This window comes from Myotis nattereri (genome assembly GCF_964212035.1).
Source record: "Myotis nattereri genome assembly, chromosome: 3".
Taxonomy (NCBI): Eukaryota; Metazoa; Chordata; class Mammalia; order Chiroptera; family Vespertilionidae; genus Myotis; species Myotis nattereri.
The window spans coordinates 122,281,484-122,306,805 of record NC_138077.1 but is presented as its reverse complement, the minus strand read 5'-3'; the positions used below and the strand labels follow the sequence as shown (position 1 = coordinate 122,306,805).

Genomic DNA, 25,322 nt, shown 5'->3' with positions numbered 1-25,322 from the left:
CCTTATGTGTAGGTTTGCCAGGGACTGCCCCAGTTTTAACACTGAAAATATTGTATCTTGGGAGCTCACTAAGACACAGGCAAACCCTTCTTACATGGAACTGTTCTGTTTTCCATTCATTTATTTACTCTTTGTCTTACCTCGATTCAAGAACCATCAAAACAGAGAAGTTTTCCCTGACTCTCTTGCTTTTTCCCATTTTCCTCACCCAGACAGGGTTAGCCTCTCTATCATACACTTTGATAACACCTCTACTTCATAGTACGATACTTATTGTGGATTTAATTATAGATTTATCCTTGCGATTGTTTGATTAATGTCCATCTCTTCACAACATGAGCACAGAGACCATGTCTTTTTGGTTCACATTGCAGCTATAATGCCTAGCCCACGCTTAGCACCCAATAGGTATTTAAATATCTGTTGAATAAATTAATACATAAAAAAATTCCTCATCCAACAATCTTTCCACAACATAATTGTGCCCCTCTGGATGGGAACAAAGAGTCACACGTGCGGGAGAGGAGAAGAGAAAAGATGGCTCTAATTGGATGGAAAAGCAGAAGACTAGAGCTTTAAAAAAATTTCAATGGCATGCAAGAGAGTTGGGAATGTGTCAGAATCAAATGCCTGCCTTCTTTACAGTTTGTGCCTGTTGTAAGCGCCAAACATGGCAGGGGCAGCCTGTGTGATTTAAGGTGTCAACATATGACCATTGTATCTAGACACCCAAGCATATGCTTTCATTTTGGGTAAGGCTGCACTCCTATTTGAGGCTTATTTTGTAATGTTTGATCCACCTCAATATAATTGAAGTAGAAAAGCATCTCATTTAGGAACCGCAAGCCAATGCTGAAGCTCACCATCCTTTCTACAGGAGGAGTATGTGAGCAAGAGTTCCCACTGGCTGCAGCTGTGCTCCCACCACCACGTGAAACCTGACCAGACTCCCCACAGGGCTGTGGGCCCAGGATAGGACTCTGGAAAATGTAATTCCATGCACACTCCTCGTTTACTGACAACAGTTGGTAATTAGTGTTGAAATAGGAACAGCAAACACGCTCTGTCTGAGCCTTGTTTATTTACTTCCCTGGTCCACCAATTAGCTAACACTTGTGGGTGGGAAGTGCTTTTGCTTTAAGGAATTAGTTATAAAGAGGATCATTTCGCATACCGCGAGGAATAGCAGTCTCCCTACCCCCCACCACAATCACCTCATACATTCCTATTGCTGTCTGCTGGAGTCACAAGAAATTGTGCCAACTGGCATCTGTGGGTGTGCGTTTTTAACTCACTGGGGAGAGAAGCAAGAGAAACATTTTTGTAAGCCTATTTAAAAATTATTTGCAAGGAAAACAATTTTAAAAATGTATGGCCATTTTCTTGATGTTAAAGAAGTGCTATACCCAACATCCAATTCCAGCAGGCCAATTTTCTCCTGCAAGATTTATAAAGCAAACACGCTAAGCAGACAGAAATCAAAATAGTCACATGTTTCACTTTAATAGAACTTTAGTAAGAATTATACCCAGGCTACGCAGACAGTTTTAGAGCACTCTCGTCACGGCATCCCACTTTCTCTCGGAACCCTTGGGTGATGAGTGTGTTCTTGTTCATCAGCACCAGAAGTTGCCTGGCAGCCGCTGTCAGGATGGCCCTGGCTGGACCTTCAATCTTTTAAGCCCATCAGGAGTTTCATTTTTCAGCAGGCACACATATGCCACATTTCTAAGTGAAAACTCATTTCTACTCAGAAATCCCTGCTTCTACTTTGGTAAATGTGAAGTCTAGAATAATCTGCCTACACATACTGTTAGACCACAGCTCACTCTTAGAGGTTCATTAGCAGGTTGTAGGAAAGTTTTATTTTTATTGTTTTTTGAGACAGAGTATCCAAACATAGTAGAGGCCCTTTACGTAATCACCCTGGGGGTGGGGCAGGGAGGGGGATGGACATCAATGTTCTGATGTGTGCTTATCTCTGACGTTCCCTCTGCTGTTTTATATTTCAGGAACCAGCCTTGACCCACAGTGCATACAAATCTGTGTAAGAAGGCTTCTGGTTACAAAGAGATTGGGCTGCATTTACAGTCGGATTGAGGAAGTGTGCATGTTGAGCGATGTTTTAACTTTGCATTGATTCTTTCAAGGGCTGCATCTACTTTAGAATTGGCATATCTGTGGCATGCAGGCTGTCCTCCCCTCCACACTGGCACCCATTACAGCCAGTGATTCATAGCACCATTTCCTGCTGAGACCAAATACAGCCTCAGAATCTTTCTCAACACAGTGCTCCAGAGAGCAACCAACAATCCAAGAAATGGCTCAGCATTAAAACTTGCTTGCCACTCTCTTGTCTATACATTTAGACTGTTTAAACGAAACAACACAAACTACTCCCTAAAGCAACTGGCACTTGCCGGGGGGAGGGGGTGGGCGTGGAGGTGGAACTATGATCCATTACTTAAAAAAACAAAAACAATGATTAACTTTGGATGCATCTCCACCATGTCTGTGTTCTCACTGTACTCAATCTGAGTTGTTAGTGCCATGTGCACTGAAAGTGTGTCTGCCTTTTCTACTAGCTACTAGATCAGTGATAGCGAACCTCTGACACACGAACTCATTTTTTTGGTTGATTTTTCTTTGTTAAATGGCATTTAAATATATAAAATAAATATCAAAAATATACATCTTTGTTTTACTATGGTTGCAAATATCAAAACATTTCTATATGTGACACGGCACCAGAGTTAAGTTAGGATTTTTCAAAATGCTGACACGCCGAGCTCAAAAGGTTCGCCATCACTGTACTAGGCTGACCCCCTTATATTCAAGCTCCCTCCCTAGCTCTAAACATCTAATGGGGATGTTGTTGGTGGTAAATAGATGCTCATGGACTTGGGTTGAAAGCATTTAGATGACTTACCCAACCATAGCTCAGTATTTCTGCAAGGGAAGCTAAATGCTTTCAGGAGTCCGGGCAGCACTATGTCATGGGACAAATCCAGGGATGGCAAACGCAGGAGCGGGGGGGGCAGCGCTTCCAAGTACTTTAATTGTAATTAGAATAAAAAACCAGTGCCTCAAACTGCAGTTGCTAATTCAAGGTATATCCAAACCAGAAGAATGCTTTGGTCAGCAAAACTGGACAGGAAACTCTCTTGAGAACAGCTGTCTCTTAAGATTTCCGTTACCTGCTGCTTCCCGTCCAACTGAAACGCCCCCGGGACGGCCTTTCCAGCGGTGGTTTTGGCACTTCTTCCCCCAGACGGAGCCCACAAGTGCAGGAGTGCACAGAAATCAAATGTCCTGGGAGGAGAGTTGATTAAATGTTTTCAAACCTCAAAAAAGAAAAAAAAATGAAGCAATCAGTTCAGGTAGAGTTCAAGTTTTGGGGTCAAGCTTCAGGGACCCCTGAGACTCTTTTGTAGTGAGGCCATTAACTTACTCCTTGAAATTGTACCCCAGAGAGCTTATCAAGGCAACAGCCTCAGTGCACAGCACTGCCCCCTCTTTGTTTCGTGTGGTCCGCTTGTCACAGAGTGAGCCCAGAGTCACGCTGCATTCTGTCTGCTACAGGAAAATGCGAGCCAAGTCACAGAAGAATTCCTCATTCATCTAGAGTCAGATGCCGGCTTTCTTTTCCACACTTCCTTCTACTTTCCTCTTGAAATCAGAACTTCAAATGGCTGACCCCTGCACAGATCTGCTTCTCCTGCAGAGATACTATCATTTCAAGCTGCTTTTTCACATGAAAACCCTGAAAGGCCCTGGATGACACCACCACCACCCTCCCAAGATGCTGACAGATGAAGCTGGAAAAACACACATCGGTATATGTTTGAAAACTAAGAAATTCCAAGGTTTTTGCCTAGTCTTGAGCACTTTCCAGATGTTACCCAGTGTGGTGGACTTTAGGGATGCATTGCTATTTTTCTGAGTAGGAAATCGGGCTTTGTTTTTACTTGAGTGCACGAATAATTCATGAAATATCTGCTGGGAACATTTTAACTGCCCTGTCACTGAGGGGTTCTCCCTTCTGCTCCCCACCCCTTCTGTCTTTGTGATGCTGTCTGCCTTTTGCTCTGTGGGAAGGAGTTATGGATTTTGATTATTCCTTACAAAAGAAAGTTAACGACAACTTTACTGCCTAAGTTGATAACATGATGACAACTGAAAAAGAGCAGGAGGAGCCCAGGAGGAAGCAGCCAGAGCCCATGTCTGTGTGGCAACAGGAGAGCCCTCAGAGTTAGCCACCCTTATGTGAAGGGGGAGGGGCAGCTCAGAACAAAGATTATTCAAGGCTTCTTTAAGCCTGTGTATTACTTTTTCACCCATTTACCAAACACTTATGAAGAGCTAATTAAGTTCACTTCATGAGAAACACAGAAAGGAATGTAGCTTTCTCTCCCCGCATGAACTAGAATGCCCCAGTCACAAATAAAGGAAAATATAATAGTCTAGAGGTTGATCCAATGCTAGAATATCTTCATCTTTTTTCACATGGACTACTTAAAAGAATTGTTATCTGGAAAGCAGATAACAATCCTTGCAAATAGAACTGTGTTCTCATTTGTTCTATGAGCTCTGTGTGAGCACAAAATGCAATAGAGGGCTCTGTCCTTAAGCCGGGTTACCAATAGATTAGGAGGGCATGTTTCATCCATTTTTTACAGTTTTGAATATGTGCGCGCGCACGCACACACACACACGCGCACACACACATCTAGTCATGTGCCCCATAATGATGTTTCAGTCAACAATGGAACACATATCCAAAGGTGGTCCTGTAAGATGGTAATAGAGCTGAAAAAAACGGTTGCCTGGTGATGTCCTGGTGGTTATAACATCATGGCACCTGGCATTACTCACATGCTTGTGGTGATGCTGATGTAAACAAGCCCTGTGCTTCCAGGATAGCCCATACATTAAGGTAGTGGGTTATACCACCTAGGTTTGTATAAGTGCACTCTATCATGTTCACACAACACCAAATTGCCTAACAACGTATTTTTCAGAATGCATCTCCATAGTTGAGTGGTGCACGACTATATGTAAAACAATTCCAGCAGAAGGAGAAATTAGTATATAACAGGATGACTTTTTAAAATGTTCTCTTTGAGTAAACTCATTGCCTGTAACACCATGTGGTGAAAGCAGCAATGAATGGAACTCGGGTTTTCTTTAATTCCTGACTCCCTTCCTTGTATTCCAACTACAATAGGGCTTTGCATTCTATGTTAGGTTCATTTACACTGTGTAGCTACAACCTAAAGTTCCATTTTGAAAACAGAGAAACAATGGATTAGGTGGAGAGAAAAAATTGGAATTTTAGAAATAGTATTGTCATTTACCTTGCCATATATGGCTGCCATACCAGACCACATTAAGAAAAACCCACCTGTTGTTTCATTCCGTCGTTGATCTATGCAAGGTAGCTGCTGTGTACCACGTATGATCAGACATGCTATAATATGAAGGGAGTCAGGATTGTATTTGGAGCAGCCCAGAATATGTGGAATAAGGAGACTCACAATGAGAGACTAAGAAAATTAAGCTCAAGAACGGCCAAGAGGTTGTAAACAAGGTTTTCCATGACATGAATGAAGTCTTTTGTATTTTCAACATCCTCATGCATGCGCACAGAATCTCTGGGTTTAAAAGAAGGGCATTTTTTTAACAGAAAGGAAACACATAGAAGCATAAATATATCCCCAAACTCTGCACCCAGTCCATTCAATGGCTGTGCCACTACCACTGTCTCTGTTGCTCTGTCAGTGAGATCTCTTAGCCTCTGTGTCAGTTTGGAGAACATCCTTTAACTGAAAGAAAACTTCAGCTGAGGAAAAACAGAACCACAACATTTTAGAACAGAGTTGACACGCCTTTTCTGCAAAGGCGCAAATGGGCAATATTTTCAGCTTTGCAGCCTCTGTCACAACTACTCGACTCGCCTTGGATAAAGCAGCTGCAGACAGTGCATAAGCACATGTGGGGTGTGTGTGTGTGTGTGTGTGTGTGTGTGTGTGTGTGTGTGTGTGTTCCAGTAACACTTTATAGATAAAAACCGGCTGTGGGCTGGATTGGATCCACCTGCCATAGTTTTCTGATTCCTGTTTTGGAGGATTCAACTTTTGTTTGCTCACTTGATTTGTGGTTTTAAATGAGGATGCATGTGATAACAGTTGCAGTTCCTAAGGATGCTCATAGCACCTAGATATAGGAAGATTCCTATACATGGCAATACTAAGCAGGTGTGCCCATGTGACCACATATCCTGCCAGGAGACTCCAACACATCGCTTCCTCCCCCAGCCTGATGACAGGAACGCTGCTTTCAAGGCTTGACCTCTGAAACAAGGGGCAAAAGTCAACGTTTTTCATCTGAAGCTTGCTACCTGATCCAGCAGCCTCAAGGGAAATTTTAATTTTAATGACTCAGACGTCCCCCCTTCCCCTGCTACTACCCCTTTCCCCACTCCCCAATTAGGTACAAAACTAGTACTATTCAGTTGGGATATAGGACGCTATTACATGTTGAGAACTACCTTATCTGATACTGATCCAAGGACCCATATCTACCCTACCAGGATCCAGACCCACTGTCCCCACCAAGAAGAGAATGACAGGAGGTCAGTGAGAGGTCACCTCTCATTCTCTCTACATTAGAATGCATGCAGAACTATCTGGCTTCACCAGTCACTTTCATTAGGTTAACATGTGCTCATTTAGTCAAACGAGTGAAACTGATTTATGCCAGGCTTCAAGGACCAGGGGCTGCCAAAGCAGATGGGCTTTGTGTATGAAGACTGGGATTCTTCGGGTTTGAAATTGGTGAGAAATTCAATTTAAATTCACACCCTTTTCACCTCTGAGGCAAGCCCGAGGCCACCTGAATCAAAACCAGATGGACCCTCAGGCCTAAAGACAACAAATAGTGGTTCAAACTCCTGTCGGCACAGGACCAGCAGAGCGAAGGCTGCAAACGCAGCCAGCTTGTTTCTAGAACTCACTGTGATGCATATTAATATTCTCAGATCTGGAGCGGAGCCTCAGCCCTTCTACCCCCAACACCCAAGAACATAGCATCATTGTAAACTGTTATTTGAGCTGGTTTACTTGAAACTCAGAGCTCCCTGCCCCCAGGCCCCCTTCCTTTGCAATGTGCCCCTAGCAGGGGCTGGTTTGTTTTGGCAAGGAGAGCAGGTGCCCTCCCAGCGCTGAGATCTGAGCTCCGCTGGGAGTGTCAGCGGTGACCTGGAGTCTTGGGTGGCCGCCTTCACGCTCTCATTTCCCCGTCAGCTGATACATCTACCACCCACACACTGGAAGTTTCCGGCAAGCTCAGAGATTCCTGAAGGAGGGAGCCTTGACCTCCTCTGCTCCCCAACCCCCGCCAGCCGGACCCTCTGGAAGACCCAGAGCACGCTGGGAAATCTTGGGCTCTGCTTTTTCATAAACAATGAGGGAGGTGAGCGTTTAGACGTGTGGTCTGTGAAACATTAGCTTCCAACTGATCATTGAAATAGGGCCTTGTAAACAAATGATGACTTAGATGTCTCGAAGGCTCTTCTAAATTGCCTTTGAAAAGAGGCGAGGGATCAGTGGGTCGTTTTTCAGAGCCTGGGTTTGTTTGGGGACCCTAATCACATGGGCATCACTGGAGGGAACTCTGTTCTCCATATTCTATCATTAAATCTCCATGCATCACACCGCAGGCCAGGAGCTCTCTAACCCGCCAACGAAGCTGTCAAGCAGCCCTCTCCACTGTCTTGCAAATCTAGCCTGAGAAGCCCACAGGGGTGTGGTGAGCTTGGATTCCATTTCTCTCTTCAGGCACAAGACATGCATTCAGATTATGGAATAAAATCCTTCTCATTGATTTACTTCTATACCCATCACATTGTCTAGGCTCTGACCTCATTCCCACCTCCAGAGACTTCATGACACCCCTGCAGAGTTCAGAGTGAGCCCAGCCCATGTTCTTTGCGTGGGTGCAGGTGCCAAACCCCATGTAGCCCAGATATCCTGCCACAGGCCTGGCTGTCAGCTATTCACTTCTCCTAAAAAGGAAGATGCAGGTCAAAGTGGAACTCTATGTTTTCTCTGTCCTCTTCACCACATTGCAAAAAATTCGAAAGGGAAATAATCAGAGAGTGTGGGTGCTGGGGGCTTATCCAGAAAATGACCGGAGGATGCGGGCACTGGAGCAGCCTCCCCACAGGCAAAGCTTCAGCGTGGTAATGCCCGTTGCTAGTGGCTTTATAGAATTGTAACTGGACTAAAGTGAAGTCCCTTTTCCTCAGAGTCTAAGAGAATCTTTCCTTTCACAGAGCATTTAAAATCATTACAGGAATTAGGGACTTAGCAATTCCATTACCTACCCATGGGAGGGGCCAGCAGATGGGAAGTGTACGAGGGAAGACACAGGAAGCCTTGGTTTCCATAGCATATGGTGGGAATTCCTATTCAAGAGTTTATGGGTCAGTTTATGCCCTATAGTATTTATTTAGTAATTACTGCATGGCAGGCACACTGCTAAACACCACCTACATTATTTTGATTGATTCTCACAGAAACTTTTATCATATCCACTTACTCAGAAGTAATGGAGGCTTAAAGACAGTGGTTTACCTCAGATGAGGGGGCTGATTTGTGTAGAGGGCAGTACTGACCCAAGAGGCCAGCCCTCCATGACCACAGTGATGATGTTCCTCCAACAGCCAGTAATGCCGGCCTGCTGACCTATTTGTCTTGTCTTCAAAGGGCTGATGATCCAGTTGGGGTGGCTGGTTTAGGGGGCAGTGGGAAGAACCCAAGATGCTTACCCAGAAGAGATCTAGAAAGACGTGGAGACTCAGAACTGAGAGCATGAGTCCTGGGAAGCAGACACATGTGCATGGGCACATCCCCGCTGGTCACTTGCCGGGAACCAATTCCAGCATGTCATAATTTTAAGAGTTCCATCAAAAAGTTGATGAAACTTGGGGACTCAACAAGGTTGAGTCACACATGTAGTCACCATCTGGGAATGGCTAAAGGCATTTCTCCAAACCTGAATAGGAAACTGATTGTGGCTGCCAGACAGTTAAAGGGCATCTTAATCTACATGTTATTGCCTCCTACTGGCCAAACACCTGAACAGCCGTAGGCTATTCCCCCATTCTGACAATGGACTCTGTACCCTTTGAAACCTTACCCATTGAAGTGTATTATCTCCACCTTGCCTTAGGACAAATTGTGTTAATAAAAGCCAGGGTCCTAGACAAGGAGGGACACTCTTCAGTTCCTTTAGCTGAATGCCCTCTGACCCCCAATGCCTTTCAAAATTATATCTCGTCTCCGGACTCTTTATTAGTCTCTGGATTCCTATGTCATCTGCGCACAGCCTTTTCCAGATTCCTGAACCCTTCTTGATGCTGGGACATGAACCCTGGCATAAATGGCACCCCAGATGGAACAAGAGCACCAACAGTCACTAGCAGCCTGAGGGACTAGTGATGAGAGAGGGTGCCTGTCGAAGAAGCAATGGTCATTTAACTTTTTGCTCTCTCCTTCTGTACTTCACACATTGAACTTGTGACTGTGGTGAGGGAGGTGTGGATTATGTTGAGGGTGGAGCAGGTCTTCTGAAATGTGTATTCTCAATAGACTAGTGGATTCAAAGTCAAAAGTGGAGAGGGGATGAGGCAGGACTTGCAGGCTGGGCTGGGCCTTGCTCAGGGAGGGAGCATGCATCATGTCTGCACCTTCCAGTGGCTTTCAAACACTGCTTCCCAGCCTGTGAGGTTCTGTATTTGCTGGGAGAAAGAAGATGAGAGTGCAGTACTGGCATGGCCAGGCTGGCCAGCCGGCACCCCAGGAGCCAGGGTGACCTTCTTTTAGTGTTGGAAGTCTGGGTCCAGGAGGCCCTTTCAGCCTCTTCCCAGGACAGTTGGTCAAAGTGTGAGTTGACCCCAAATATTAACATCCACTGCTAGAATACACCCTTTTGAGCTCTTAGTTTAAAACCTCTCTGTAACTTGTCCTCTTAGGTCTCAGTTGCATAAAGAGCTAAAATGTGGGGTGGAGAGAGAAATAGAAAGTAAGACATAACCAGTGGTTCTTAACTCTGGCTGCTCCTTAATACGGTTGGGGAGAATGTTAAAGAATGTTGAGGCCCAGGCCCAGATGGCATGATTCAGAAGCTCTGTCATGGGGCCCGGGCATCAGGTGATTTTCAAAGATTCCCCTGTGGTGATTCCACTGTTGCTACAGGGTAGAGACCCACTACTCAGCATGGGGACTGTGGGCAGGGTGGGAACAGGTTAAACCTGAACAGCAGCATGAGAAAGAGGCTTGAGCTGCAGCAAATCTCAGAACGTATACCGAAAAATCCACATGGACATGGACAACAGTTTGGTGAAGGGGGGCAGGGGAAGGTGGAGGTGGGAGAGGGCATAGAGAGGATAAATGTTGTTGAAAAAAATAAAATGAAACAAAATAAATAGAAAATCTAACTTGTGAACCAGAATAGATCTATTGAGTATATGTATCTGTGTACCAGTATATAAATATCCCCCAAAGAATATAGGTACTAGAAGCCCGTTGCATGAAGATTCATGCACTAAGCCTTCCTTCCCCTGGCTGCTGGCAAAAGTTTTCTTCCGGCACCCGGGACCCAGGCCTTTGGTCCAGCCACAGTGGAGAAGCCAAGACTCTTCAGTTTTCAGTCTTCACTCCGGCCAAAGCCTTCAGTCTTCGTTCAGCACCTGTATATGCAAATTAACTGCCATCTTTGTTGGGTTAATTTGCATAGTCGCTCTGATTGGCTGGTGGATGTAGCGGAGTGACACCAATTTCTATGTTTATTAGTGTAGATGTCTATTCTTATTGTATATTTTATTGCATATATATTTTATTATATATATAGTATATAGTATATTTTTATTGTGTAACTACACATTATAGAATACATAAGTATATACTAGTATATATATACACTAGAGGCCCAGTGCACAAAAATTTGTGCACTCGGGGGGGCAGGTCCCTCAGCCAGGCCTGTGCCCTCTCGCAGTCTGCGACCCCTCGGGGGATGTCCACCTGCTGGCTTAGGCCCACTCCCCAGGGGATCGGTCCTAAGCTGGCGGTCAGACATCCCTCTGGCAGCCCAGGAGTCCTCGGGGGATGTCCACTTGCCAGCGGGGACCAGGTCTAATCTGCAGTAGGACATCTTTAGCATTGCCGAGGAGGTGGGAGAGGCTCCTGCCATCACTGCTGTGCTGGCAGCCGTCAGCCTGGCCTGTGGCTGAGCAGAGCTCCCACTGTGGGAGTGCACTGACCACCAGGGGGCAGCTCCTGCATTGAGTGTCTGCCCCCTGGTGGTGTGTGTCATAGTGACCAGTCATTCCCAGTCGTTCTGCTGTTATGGTCAATTTGCATATTACCCTTTTATTATATGCTTGGTGCATGGGTGGGGGCTGGCTGTTTTGCCCTGAAGGGTGTCCCGGATCAGGGTGGGGGTCCCTGCTGGGGTGCCTGGCCAGCCTGGGTGAGGGGCTGAGGGCTGTTTGAAGGCTGGCCAAGACCCTCAGCAGGGACTCTCACCCCATGAGGGTTGGCCAGCCTGGGTGAGGGGCTGACGGCTGTTTGCAGGCTGGCCACAGCCCTCAGCCACTCAAGCTCCCAGTGGAGGCTGGCTGGAAGCAGATATCTGGGATTTATTTGTCTTCTATACTTGAAACTTCGTTGCCTTTAGCAGAGGCCACAGCCGGCCAGGGAAGGCAGGAAGGTTGGCTTCCTCCATGGCCTGGGCAACCAAGCCTCCTGCTTGATCCAACTCTGTGGCTGCCAGCCGCCATCTTGATTGGGTTAATTTACATATATTTGCTCTGATTGGCTGGTGGGCGTGGCTTTGGGCATAGCGAAGGTACAGTCAATATGCATTATGCAAGTTTCTCTTTTATTAGAATATATATATATATGTATATGGCTTGTTTGTGTGTTTGTTTGTGGGATATTTCGTTTCCTCTGTTTACTAAAATAAGTTTCCCTGTTTAGGGAAAAGGCATGGGTAGAATTGGGTAACCACACCACTTAAACTACAGGGGACACTAGTAGCAAGGACAAAATGATTACTTAGAAGACCTTCTACTTTTTACTTTTGCAAGAAAGAAAAGAAAGAATGGGTGAGAGGGAAGGAGCAAGAATCCCCTTCCAGAAATTTAAACCAAGCCATATCTGGAAAGCAACAAACTCCATGACAATGCAAGCTCCAACAGAGTGGTGACTTTGAAGTCACTATCATCTACAGTGATTCTCAACCTTCCTAATGCCTCGACACTTTAATACATTTCCTCATGTTGTGGTGACCCCCAACCATAAAATTATTTTCGTTGCTACTTCATAACTGTAATTTTGCTACTGTTATGAATCGTAATGTAAATATCTGATATTCAGAATGTATTTGGCCACCCCTGTGAAAGGGTCGTTCGACCCCCAAAGGGATCGCGACCCACAGGTTGAGAACTGCTGATCTAGAAAGTCATGCTTTCAACCCAGCAGGATTAGGGCCCATCAGGAAAGTGGCTGTGTCTGTTCTGTGAGGCTACCAGTGAGCAGAGGGGAGGTGGGTTTGTCCCTGGCTTGATGGCTAAGAAGCTAAATTTGTGTTGACATTATTTAAGACTTATGTATCAGGTGTTGCTTGGAGAGGTAACATCTGTCAGAAAGGGGTCTATGTACACTTTTTCAAAATCTCTGTACTTTGCAAGATTACAGTTGCCAAACTCACTGTATGGTGGTGGAGTCAGGTAGAACTGGCAATTTGTAGACATCATCTGTGCTTTCATCACCCCGTCATGAAGCATTTACACTACACTTTATATTTGCAGTGTACTTCACATTGTATTCATTTGCTCCAAGGTTTACTATTTGAAAAGATTTTGCTGGGTAAAGTTACAGAAGTCATTTAACAAAACCAGTCTCCTGCGCACTATCCACATGCTGAATAACAACCCATAAAATACGTCTGCTTCTTTGTTTCAGATCATGAAAGTGAGGTCCCAGAAAATGAGAGCTTTCAGTACTGTCTACACATATTATTTTCTGAGGGGGACTCTGGAAACTTTGGTCCCTGAGTTTGTACTTTATATTTTACATTTTTTATCCTTAGTGCCATTCTTCTTCATATTCCCACACTGGGGTTCTTTTTTTTTAATCTACTTATTTCACATTTTTATTAACGCATAGGACCTTTATATTTTTTTGATGCGTTGGTGATCTTTAAAATGTCATTGATGAGAAGGAATATTCTCATTTTGACATCATCTGCATTTGAACATGCAGTGTGTAATAAAAATAGTAGACCTATATAATTTTATTAACCAATGTCACTCCAATAAAGTCAATAAAATTTTAAGGAAATTAAAAAAATAGAATGTTTTTAATGACATAAAATATAGTAGAAATTCTGTAATTTAATTTTCATATTTTCTTTTGTTCTTGCCTCTTTCTGTGAAACTACTATTGTCACTAATGTGGGTATCAACCACCTCAAATCCTTTCTGTAAATAGGAGATGTGTGAGTGAGTGTGTGTACTGGTGTGTGTGTGTGTGTGCGCGCATGTGTGCTCGCACGCGAGCTCAGTTTTCAGACTAATTTATCTATCTTTGTAATAGCTCTATGAGGGGTGGGGAGAGAGTCATCTTCTTGTTCTGAAAGAGGAAACTGAAACCAAAATTGATTAATCAGTGATTAAGTTCACAAAGAATCTTAGGGAAGCTGTGTAGGGGGTTGGGAGGGTAATGTTCGGAAGGTGGCTAAGGATTGGGGTGGGGGACCATGTAGTAACCCGAGAACCAGGCAGGTGACCTTGGACAATTTACTTAATCTTATTTTCACCAACAACTGAAATAATATCTTCCATGCCTAGGTTTCTCTTTTGACAAGAAAAGAGATCATGGTTTGAAATGTTTTGTAAACTGCAAATTACTATATGGGTGTCAAGAATCATTTCGTTCAATATTGTGCACCCTCAATTTGTCAACTATTGCCAGTTTTGTACTGTAAACTTTATCTTTTATGCATCCCCATAAAAAAGTCTAGTGGATATATTTTCTTTGTTCAAAGCTTAGTCTGGCTTCACCCATTATGTTAAATTAGTTAAACCTGGAAAGGAATAAATATTAAGTGAGTTATCAGCTGTTAAAATGCATATACATTTTTTGGGACACCCTGTATACTTGTGACACATTACTAGATATATCACGGTTCTCAACCTGTGGGTCATGACCTCTTTGGGGGTTGAACGACCCTTTCACAGGGGTCACCTAAGACCATCGGAAAACACATATATAATTACATATTGTTTTTGTGATTAATCACTATGCTTTAATTATGTTCAATTTGTAACAATGAAAATACATCCTGCATATCACATATTTACATTATGATTCATAACAGTAGCAAAATTACAGTTATGAAGTAACAACAAAAATAATTTTATGGTTGGGGGTCACCACAACATGAGGAACTGTATTAAAGGGTCGCAGCATTAGGAAGGTTGAGAACCACTGCTATATATATACCATACACATAAACAATGCATTATTATTAAAATTGGGTTGAAGTTATTTCATTTCAGAAAGGGCCAATGCATGCTCTAAATTAAGTAAAATAAGCTTTTGCTCTAGACCTCTTGACATAATAGAATTGATTTTTTAAAATAATTTTAAAATAAGATTCTTATTTAAGATAGAACTATCCTATCTAATAAAAGAGAAACATGGTAATTAGCCATAACTTCGCTACCCTTCCCATTGGCTAATCAGTGAGATATGCAAATTAACTGCCAGCCAAGATGGCGGTTAACCGCCAACAAAGATGGTGGTTAATTTGCATACATAGCCGCAATGCTGGGAGGTGAAAGGGATGGGAAATCCAGGCGGCAGGCAAGAGGTGGGGGGTGGGCAAAGGCGGCCGGTGATTAGTGATTGCTTTGGGGATTGGAGGCAGAGAGAGCCACTGGCGAGACCAGCCGGCACCCGGGGCCGTGGGTGCTGGCTGGCCTGCTACCCCGTGATCACCATGGTGATCGGAGGCAGAGAGAGCCCCGGCTGGCCTGCTTTCCCATGATAGCCATGGAAAAAAGACCTTCAAGGCCTGTCCAAGGCAGGTTTGCATTTAAAACTAAGTGGGGTGGTCCGGAACTGGGCAGCACTCACAACCAGGGCAGTCTCTGCATCAGTGGCACATCTGAGGCTGGAAGTGTCAGGGGTGAGGGCCATGCAAGCCAGAGGCTTTGGCTGCAATGGTCAGATAATTTCAGCTCCTAGGCAGGCGCAATCAGAGAAGCCATGGGGACCTTCACAAAAAAAGAGAAGGCTGAAGAGGAAGGATACTTCCCAGAGCGGATTAAAGAACAGCTGGCAGCCTTGACGAAACAACATGAAGAAGAGATCACTCAGCATAAAAAGGAGATTTGAGCGTCTGCAGAAAGAAATTGAGCAGCACAAGCAGAACATCAAGAAACTGAAAGATCATGATACTGAGGCAGAGTCAGGGTGAGGGGAAAGCCATATTTGTCAGTGTGCCTGAGCTGTCAACAACAAAAAGTGTGCGGGAGCTGGGCAGGCACACAGACAGGCACACAGACCCCAGGCCCACCTCGCCACCACCTGGCCTCACTGCCACTGCTGCTGATGCCGTCTCATGGGGCCTGCGCCCCGCAGCAGGAGGGGGGGTGGGGGGGGTGGATGTCTTACAAACTGAACTTGACCATGCACATGCCCACCACCTCCATCAAGGCCTCTGGGAGCATTCACCCGCCTTCCACCAGCATGGCAACGTCTTCCCAGTACTGCCAGCTGCTGAGTGACTAGGACCGCCATCTCTAACACGCAGGGAACAGAGAACAGCCAGGTGCCCCAGAGAAAATATGCTGAGCTGTTGGTCATCATCGAAGAACTAGGGAAGGAGATCTGACTCACGTAAGCGGGCAGCAAGAGCACGATGGAGAGACTGAAACGAGGCATCATCCACACAACAGGGCTGGTTCGGGAGTGCTTGGCCGAGATGGAGCGGAACACCAGGTCCTACCTAGCCCCTAAGTCAGCGTGAAAGGCTTTCCCTCTTCTTCCAAGAAGTGACAGCTCATGCTTGCACCCCCTTCAGATGAAACTTGGTTTCAAAATGGTAACAGCTTGGTTTCTCCTCCCCATGCCCCTCCCGTGGTTCATCAGGCTCTGAACCTCCCATCGCTGAGATGGAGAAGAGGTTTTTGCAGTTATTAGATTTACATATTAGTTAGGAACTACCCAGGGCATTTTGTGTGTGTGTTTTTTAAGCATTGATTTACATGATGTATGTCAGTTACCTATCACAGCAAACTGTAGTTGGCCTCCCAGATATGTGTTTCTCTTCTGGATACATTTCTGTTACTCACATGGTTCTTTATATTTCTCTTCTGAGCTGATCCATCTCTGAGGGTTTGTTTCAGTGAGTCCCGAGGCAGCGCTTTAGTAGCCAGTGCCCATTCACCACACAGTATAAATTCTTTTCAATGCAACTTCTTTTTTTTTGCTTAAGCATTTGCATGACTATTAGTACTTTGAAGTCAATCTTTAAAATGCACAAGTTATAAATACAGAAGAAAGAGCAATTTATTGAACCTCGCCTGACAAGGACCCCTGAAATTTCCCCTAAGGATGTTTGTACATTTCAATTCCGCCTTTCCCATCAGTGGATCCAAACATCTGGAAGACAGTGACTAATAGTGTTTGCATCTTTGTATGTATTTATTACTTGATGTAATAAAGCTTATTTTCATTAACAACAACAAAAAAGAAACTGAAAGATCATGCTGATGCTTAAGTGCACACAGTTTCCCATAGAATGGCTACATACTGTCCACTTCTATGAAGACATAGTTCTGGTAACTAATATCTATCTATGCTGCCAACAGATTATAATAAATTGTGATCAGTGGGGGAAAAAAACCCAAAAACCCAAGTGGGGTGACATTGGAATTACCCAAGCGTACCTCCAACCCCTTCACCTGCCCAGATGCCTAGGGTCCCTTTACAGCTGGGCTGAGCCCAGTGCCACCCAGTGGCCTGGACACCAGACCTGACCACCTCTCTGGTTTGGCCCAAACATCTGAAGTTCGCATTAGTTGCCAACTTAAGAAATTGGAGCATTCACATAAAATCAGGATTCCCCACTTCTCCTTCCAAAGTGGCCTATTGGGCTACCAACCAAGGGTGGTTGGTGTCACTTCAACCCTAAGAGGAACCCCCAGCTTGGGGGTGTGGTGAGGAGGAAGCTATCCGTGCAGACAGTTCAGTTGTGTAAACTCCCACTGACAGTAGCACAGCCCAACAGTGTGGCCATTCAACTGCGAGGCAGCACAGCCATGAAACAGTCCGGCTGTTAAAAAAGGCCCCTCTCCAGCTTTCAGGGGGCTTCACCTACTCCAACCCACTGCATCCCACTCTGCCCCAGTGAGACAGCTTCAGTGTTTCAGCTCCAGCAAAGAGAACACATCCCAGTGGAAAGGGAAAGTGTATCCATGGCCAATGTTGCTCAATGGGTAGAGCCTCTGCCTGAGGACTGAAGGGCCCAGAGTTCAATTCCTGGTCAGGGCACATGCCTGGGTTATGGGTTTAATCCCCAGTGTGGGGCGTGCAGGAGGCAGTCAGTCAATGATTCTCTCTCATCATTGATGTTTCTATCTCCCTCCCTCTCTGAAATCAATCTATAGTAATAAAAGGGTAATGTGCTAATTAGAACAAACAACTTCCAGACAACTTTCTGGATGTCCTTTTGGACAAAGCCATGGTAGCGGGGCCAAGGCAGAGGCAGTTAGGGGCGATCAGGCCTGCAGGGGAGAGCAGTTAGGACAATCAGGCTGGCAGGGGAGAGCAGTTAGGGGGGGTCAGGCCAGCAGGGAGAGAAGTTAGGGAGATCAGGTCGGCAGGCAGGTGAGCAGTTAGGAACCAGTGGTACCAGATTGCAAGAGGGATGTCCGGCTGCCAGTTAGGGGGATCCCAGGGATCGGGCCTAAACCAGCAGTCGGACATCCCCCAAGGGTTCCCCGATTAGAGAGGGTGCAGGCTGGGCTGAGGGAACCCCCCCCCCCCCAGTGCACGAATTTTGTGCACCGGGCCACTAGTCGTATATAATAAAAGGCTAATATGCAAATCAACTGAACAGCAGAATGACTGGTCTCCATGACACACACTGACCACCAGGGGGCAGATGCTCAACACAGGAACTGCCCCCTGGTGGTCAGTGCACTCCCACAGGGGGAGCGCCACTCAGTCAGAAGCCCTGAGCCGGGCTCACAGCTGGTGAGCGCAGCAGTGGTGGAGGGAGCCTCTCCCACCTCTATGACAGTCAGACATCCCCTGAGGGCTCCCGCACAGCACGAGTGTGAAGGCCAGGCTGAGGGACACCACCCACCCCCCAACCCCACTGTCATGCGCTGGGCCTGTAGTTTATAATAACAAACCTCAAATGCCTCCATCAAAAGGTTGTTGTAAGGTTGAAGCACATTTTATGAACCTGAGTAGATGCTAGCCCTTCAAAGACATTTGGGATAAAATCACATTGATGAAAAATATATTACTTTCTCTTTCAAGGAATAATATTGCTCCTTCTCCTTTTTTCCTTAGCTTATGGAGTAAATATTAGAGAAATTCTCTGTCTTTTAGAAGCCAGGAAATTTAAGAAACCCTCAAAGAGAAGCCCAGCAATTTGATGGGCTGAGCCAAGGCCTAAGGCCCGAGGCACATAGGATTCTGTCCAGCACTGCTTTTCTATAGCTTCACCTCAACTTATGAGTGTATTGCTGTTCTTTAGAAAGCCTCTTCAACTTTCTAGAAACTACACCAAGAAAATAATCTGAAATGTGAATTTCTGATTTACATAGACTGTTTAGAATAGCAACACTAGAAGAATGTTTAAATGTATTTTGTGTATGCATATGTACAGTCAGACTTTAATATGGTATTTTTAAAGAATGTTCATTGATACTGAAAAATACTTTATGATACAATGTTAGAAGAAAAGGTAAAATATAAAATCAGAAATTTAATCATTCTGCTTTTATAAATGTGTATGTGCATAGAAAATATTAAAAGAAAACATCTCCAAATAATAGCCACAGCTATCTCCCAGTGATGGGGATGACAAAATTCAATTTCCTCTTATACTTTACTGTGTTTTATACATTTTCTACAATAATAATATATTATAATTAGAAAAAAGTTTCACTTTATCAAGAGTCTTTTTCATGGATATGAGTTCTGTTCTGACTCAGCAATAAATCTGTGCTGAATAAGAACTTACTTTTTCAGCTTCCAGTTACCTTTACACAGCCCTTCTTTTAAGAAAATGATCCAGCCTGGCCAGTGTTGCTCAGTCGGTTGAGTGTTGTTCCATGCACTGACAGGTCATTGGTAGGATTCTGGGTCAGGACACAGGCCTAGGTAGTGGGCTCGATCCCCAGAGTGCAGGAGGCAGCTATCTCTCTCTCACTGATGTTTCTATCTCCCTCTCCCTTCCTCTCTTTCTAAAAAATCAATGAAAACATTAAAAAAGATCTAATTCCTGCTGTAACTCCTGCCAGACTCTGCCTGTGTCTGTTAACTAGCCCACCAGGGTGTCATGCCATATCGACAGGACTCACCATTACAGGAAAGCAGGTAAAGGGATTTGAAAAAACAAATTCCCTTGTCTGCTGGTTCAGCAAATACTAATTGAGCTGCTGCTCTCCCAGGCACATTTTTAGTATTTTATGTTCAGCAAGTTGGTCTGAGGGCCTGGATAGAGAGATCTGGGGCCATGACTTGAAGCTTCATTCCTTTTGGAAACTGTGCCCAGGTAAACATTTCTCCAATGTGTCAGTTTTCTGGACATATTAGCAAAACTCTGAAACATGACTTTGAGTTATTAATTTTAAAAAGTGTTCAGTGAGAATATTCTGCATTTCAAATTCTAGGCCAAGAACAGTGGACATGAGAGAATGTGCTGAGAGCCGCTCTTCTAGCCGTGCAATGCTTTACCACTGTGTGGCCTGCCGATGCGACCATAACACATCACTACTGCTCACTGTGAGGATGCGCTGAGGCAACTCTGTGTGGCTCCCCCACCGAGCGCTGGAACGTCGCCATTGTAAATTTCCACTCTATCAGTTATACTTGATATTCAAGCGCCGCCTTTCTAATTCTTCTGGTAAAGTTTAAATGCACCCTGAAAAATAAAACAATGGCTCCCCTCCTCTTTGTAGATGTACTGTGAAACCTGTGTATATAGGAGACCATCATAATTTAATCTCCCATCTGCTGTAAACAAAGCTTCATTCTCTTAGTGCATATTATTATTCTGAATACATTAACACTAGATTTATCAATATCACCCAGGAATTAACGTATTTGTCCCAAACAATATGCAAAAACAGTCCACAATTTCCCCTAATACGTCCACTTCTTGACACTCCCTCAGGCCCAGTCACTGATTGTGAGCTTCAGAATCAATACAGTATTAGAAGTGGGTGATAGTCAATAGCAAAAACCCTCTGCCCAACTTACTACAAGTTTCAAAGCATCTGGAATGTCAGTACTCTGTAAGCTAGCAAAGCTAACGAACAAAATCTATGGGGTGAATACTTATGACCAACAATTCATTTATCAACAAAATATAAAAAATGTCTTTGAAAATATAAAAAATGTATTTGAAACACTTTTTGTATGTAGGACCATTATAACAGAGATTCCCAAGCTTTAGTGAACACGTGAGTCCCCTGAGACCTTGTGAGAATGTAGGTCCCATATCTGTAAGCCCACAAATAGGGTCAGAGACTGCATTTTCACCAGACTCCAAGCAATGCTGATGCTGCCGGTCCCCAGATCACACTTGGAGGAGCAGGGATCCTCAGATTTACCTTATAGAGAGAAAAATGAGCATTGAAGGAAAATTCTGAGCTATCAAAAACAACTTTCTTTTAGAGCAAGAAAATAAGCTTCAGAAAGTTCTTCAATGTGTGGGTCTTTGGGACACTGTCTTTGGAAGGCCAGGCATGGCAGAGGGGAGTCACTGTCATGGACCATGGCCTCAGAGGTGGGAGGTGCAGGAAAGAAGGGGGGGTTGGCCACCACAGCCTTCGTGTGGGGCATGGAGGCAGCTTATCTTTAAACACATGGGCCAAGTGAAACTTGTAGTATGAAAACGCTTTGCAGAGTACAATATAAATGCCGGGTGATATTATCATCATCATTATCTTGCACAGAGTTCTGGATCCCAAGGCCCAGGCTTAGAGGGTGTGGAAAATAAAAGAAACACAATGCCTATTTCAGAAAGCACTGGGCGGCACTGAAGGTTTCTTGAGATGAAGTCTGGGGCCACTGGGTGGGGAAGGGAGCGATCAGCTCATTTCTTCTTACTCCAGCCCCTGCCTGAATTGGCTGTTCCTACCCATGACCACCCAACCTCGTCCCAGAATGAAGTAAGCTTGCCAAAGGACCTGAAATGTGCTGCTTGACCTTTCCAATTACTGATTTCTCTCCACAGCTTCCATACAACCTCACCCAAAGCACAAGTGTACAGCAAATTTTCTCATATCATCAACAACATCAAAGGAAATAAAACAGGCTGTTTTCCCCTAATATGTTCTACATTCCACCCATCTGTCTATTTATCCAACTGTCTATCCATCCATCATCTATCTATCTACACATGTATGTTGTGCTAAATAAATATGGTATATATAATATATATTATCTATTTATATAAAAACCCTGAGTATAACACCCGTCACGACCAAAGCTTGACCAACCAGAAGGAAGTCAGTCCTGCAGGGGTCACCTTAGCAATGGCTGCACCCTCCGTGATCTGTTTCTGGTGAGGGTGAGATTTGAGGCAGGAACCGGCCCTCAGAGCATGGAGGCATATCTTTATAAAGTTTTAATACATTATATTAGGGGTCGTGGTGGTACTGTTTTACCTACAGTGTCTACAGGAATTGCTGAAAATTTACTTAATGGTGGAAGAACCTTTCATTCCCAATATAAATTACCAATTCCATTAAATGAAACTTCAATTTCTAGTCTCGATATAAACAGTGAAGTTGCTAAAACTGTTAAAAAGGTCCAACTTCTCATTATTGATGAATGCATCATGGCATCCAGTCATGCTTTAACGCCATAGACAGATTACTAAGAGAAATTATGAATTTGAATGTTGTATTTGGTGGAAAAATTCTCCTTCTTGGAGGGGATTTTCGACTATGTCTCAGTATTGTACCACATGCTATATGATCGGCCATAGTACAAATGAGTTTAAAGTACTGTAATGTTTGGGGATGTTTCAGAAAGTTGTCTCTTACAACAAATATGAGATCAGAGGATTCTGCTTATAGTGAATGGTTAGTAAAACTTGGAGATGGCAAACTTAATAGCAGTTTTCACTTAGGAATGGATATTACTGAAATCCCCTGTGAAATGATTTGTAATGGATCTATTATTGAAGCTACATTTAGAAATAGTATATGTATAGATAATATTAAAAATATGTCTAAATATGCAATTCTTTGTCCAAAAACTGAGCATGTTCAAAAATTAAATGAAGAAATTTTGGATATACTCGATGGAGATTTTCACATATATTTGAGTGATGATTCCATTGATTCAACAGATGATGCTGAAAAGAAAAATTTTGCCATCAAATTTCTTTTTCTTTTCTTTTCTTTTTTTTTTTTTTATTGACTGTTGGAACAGCCTATTTAAAAAATGTACTCAAAAGATTTCTGACCCTACCTCTCTAACCCCATCCTGGTCAATACATTTTAGTAAGGCAGTTTGGTCACTAAATATGGCTGTCCAAAAATCAATAAAAAAATATATTAAAAAAACTCGGTGGATAGAGCGTCAGCCTGCGGACTGAGAGGTCCCGGGTTCGATTCCGGTCAAGGGCATGTACCTGGGTTGCGGGCACATCCCCGGTGGGGATGTGCAGGAGGCAGCTGATCGATGCTTCTCTCTCATCGATGTTTCTAACTCTATCTCTCTCCCTTCCTCTCTGTGAAAAATCAATAAAAAAATATATTAAAAAAATATGGCTGTCCACTGAAAGCAATCACTTCCTCTTGACGGCTATGTTAGAGTTCTCTGAAGAAACAGAACAAATAGGGTATGTGTGTGCATATATAAAGAGCTGTATTATAAAGAATGGGCTCATGATTATGGAGTTGGAGAAGTTCCATGATCTGCTTCTGTAAGCTGGAGAACTAGGAGAACCAATGATATCATTCCAGTCTGAGTCAGAAGGCCTGCAAATCAGGAGTAAGTTCTAGTCCAGAGGCAGAAGACTAATGTCCTAGCTTTAAAACAGGCAGAGTGAATTGTACCTTACCCTGACTTTTGCTCTATTCTGGCCTCCAACAGATTGAATGAAAGCCCACCAACATCTCAGAGGGCAGTCTGCTTTACTGAGAGCACTGATTCAAATGGTAATCTCATCTGGAAACACTCTCAGACATATCCAGAATAATGCTTAACCAAATATTTGGGGGTCTCGTGTTCCAGTCAAGTTAAGACATAAAATTAATTATAGTTTCTTACTGAGTAATGATCAGAATGAGGGGTTGGGGAGTGTTGTATAGATTTATTTTGAAAATTCAGTATTCTGATGCCCTGACTGGTGCTGGGTATGTTTTCTTTGCCCTAACAGCATCCCCAGGCCAACCTGGTTGCCACACCCTTCAGGTGGCACCTTAGCCAAAGGGAGGCCTTAAGCATTCACATTTAATTCTGGTTTAGCCACCTGGATTCTTTTGTTGGTTTGACATGGTCATAGATATAACATTTGAAAAAAGAGTCATTCTTTGAGCCTTCCTCTCAGAGGAGAATGACATAGTAAAACTCTCCCAAACTGTTGTAAGCTCCCTAAACTTGACTGATTGTTGGTTTTTCCATCCCCACTAGGTGACTCTGATCACAATTTGATAGCCATTTCCTTTAATCTACTGAGAAGTCTATTGGAAAAATCAGTACTTTCAGCTCCTATACTTCCATGCAAAACATGTCACAACTTCCAGAACCTCCCACCTCCCTTGTAGCTATTAGTCATCCTATGGGGAGGACAAATGCCACCTGGCTTGTTGTGTAGGCATGTTGGACAGATTGGACTAATTGCCATTAGGCAGTCTTTTCAAAATAAGGACTGGTTTCAATTATTCTAAGTGAACTGAGAGCTCTGAGGCCTACCAGGTGGCCATAAGGCCACATTAGGGACCGTCAACCTGTATTTTCTGAGAGATGTAGGTGCCATTTGGGAGGCCCCAACAATTGTAAACAGGGCATCAAATATGCTCCCAGGATATCCCCATGTGGAAGCCAGGCACAAACTTGCCTTTCTCCCTGAAAACATGGTGCCTTGCACCATAGGGAGGGTCTTAAGCAACTTTCAGGTGTTTAGGGAAGCATCACGAATATACCAAGTAGTCATCAGATAACTGTGGAGATTGCTCCAAAACAAGGGTATCCTTGGGTACAGGGGGAGCTTCCTGGAGGGGTGCTGACTCATTTATGCACATTCAGCAGGAGGTTATCCCTATCTTAAGGCTCATTCTCCTAGAAACGTTGCTATGGAATTTGTTCCTGACTTTAGCTGAAGCCATCAGTGATACCACTTTAGCCCTGCAATACATTCAGGTGACCCTCAACTCACTGGCCAGTATGGTTATGGATGATAGAATTGTTCTCAACTTCCTTGTGGGCCAAGGTAATATGCAATAGCCGATGTATCCTGTGTACCAGAATTAATACCTAGACCAGGTACAAGGCCAATAAAGAAAGTAGAGAATACCATCTGGCTTTCTAAGGTAGACCTTGATGGCTTACTGATGGCTTATGGTTGTTGGTTTCAGGGGATGTTTTGTTTCTTTGTGTTTTTTTGTTGTTGTTTGTATTTCCAGCTGGTTTGGTCAAGATCCTTGGGTATGATAGAGGTCATTCTGCAGATTGATTTCATCCCGTTTCTTGGAGTTCGGTTGACAGTATCCTTAATTAAATGCTGTATGAGACCATTAGAATGGATTTGGTCCCCATTTTTTATTAATCAGAGTGAGTGATGGTATGGCATACTCAAAATTCATTAGAAGCCATCTGTACAAAGTGCTGCGGAGGCTTGAATAGGAGTAACTATTTTAGCATGGAAATGAAATAACTTGCCAATGTCACTCAGCTAGGAAGTGGGAAGTGAGAATTGGAGCCAAGATCTATTCACTTCCAAATCTACTGATTTCTACTAAACCTCATTGCCTCAAGTATAAGACTGAGACC

General features: G+C 43.9%; 1 pseudogene across 1 annotated transcript; it reads left to right on the top strand.

Moving 5' to 3' along the window:
* The first annotated feature begins 15,737 nt into the window (after window positions 1-15,737).
* On the top strand, window positions 15,738-16,101 carry LOC308515472 (cyclin-dependent kinase 2-associated protein 1-like; annotated as a pseudogene). Its single transcript has one exon. The product of its transcript is annotated as a cyclin-dependent kinase 2-associated protein 1-like (transcript).
* The last annotated feature ends 9,221 nt before the right edge of the window (window positions 16,102-25,322 follow it).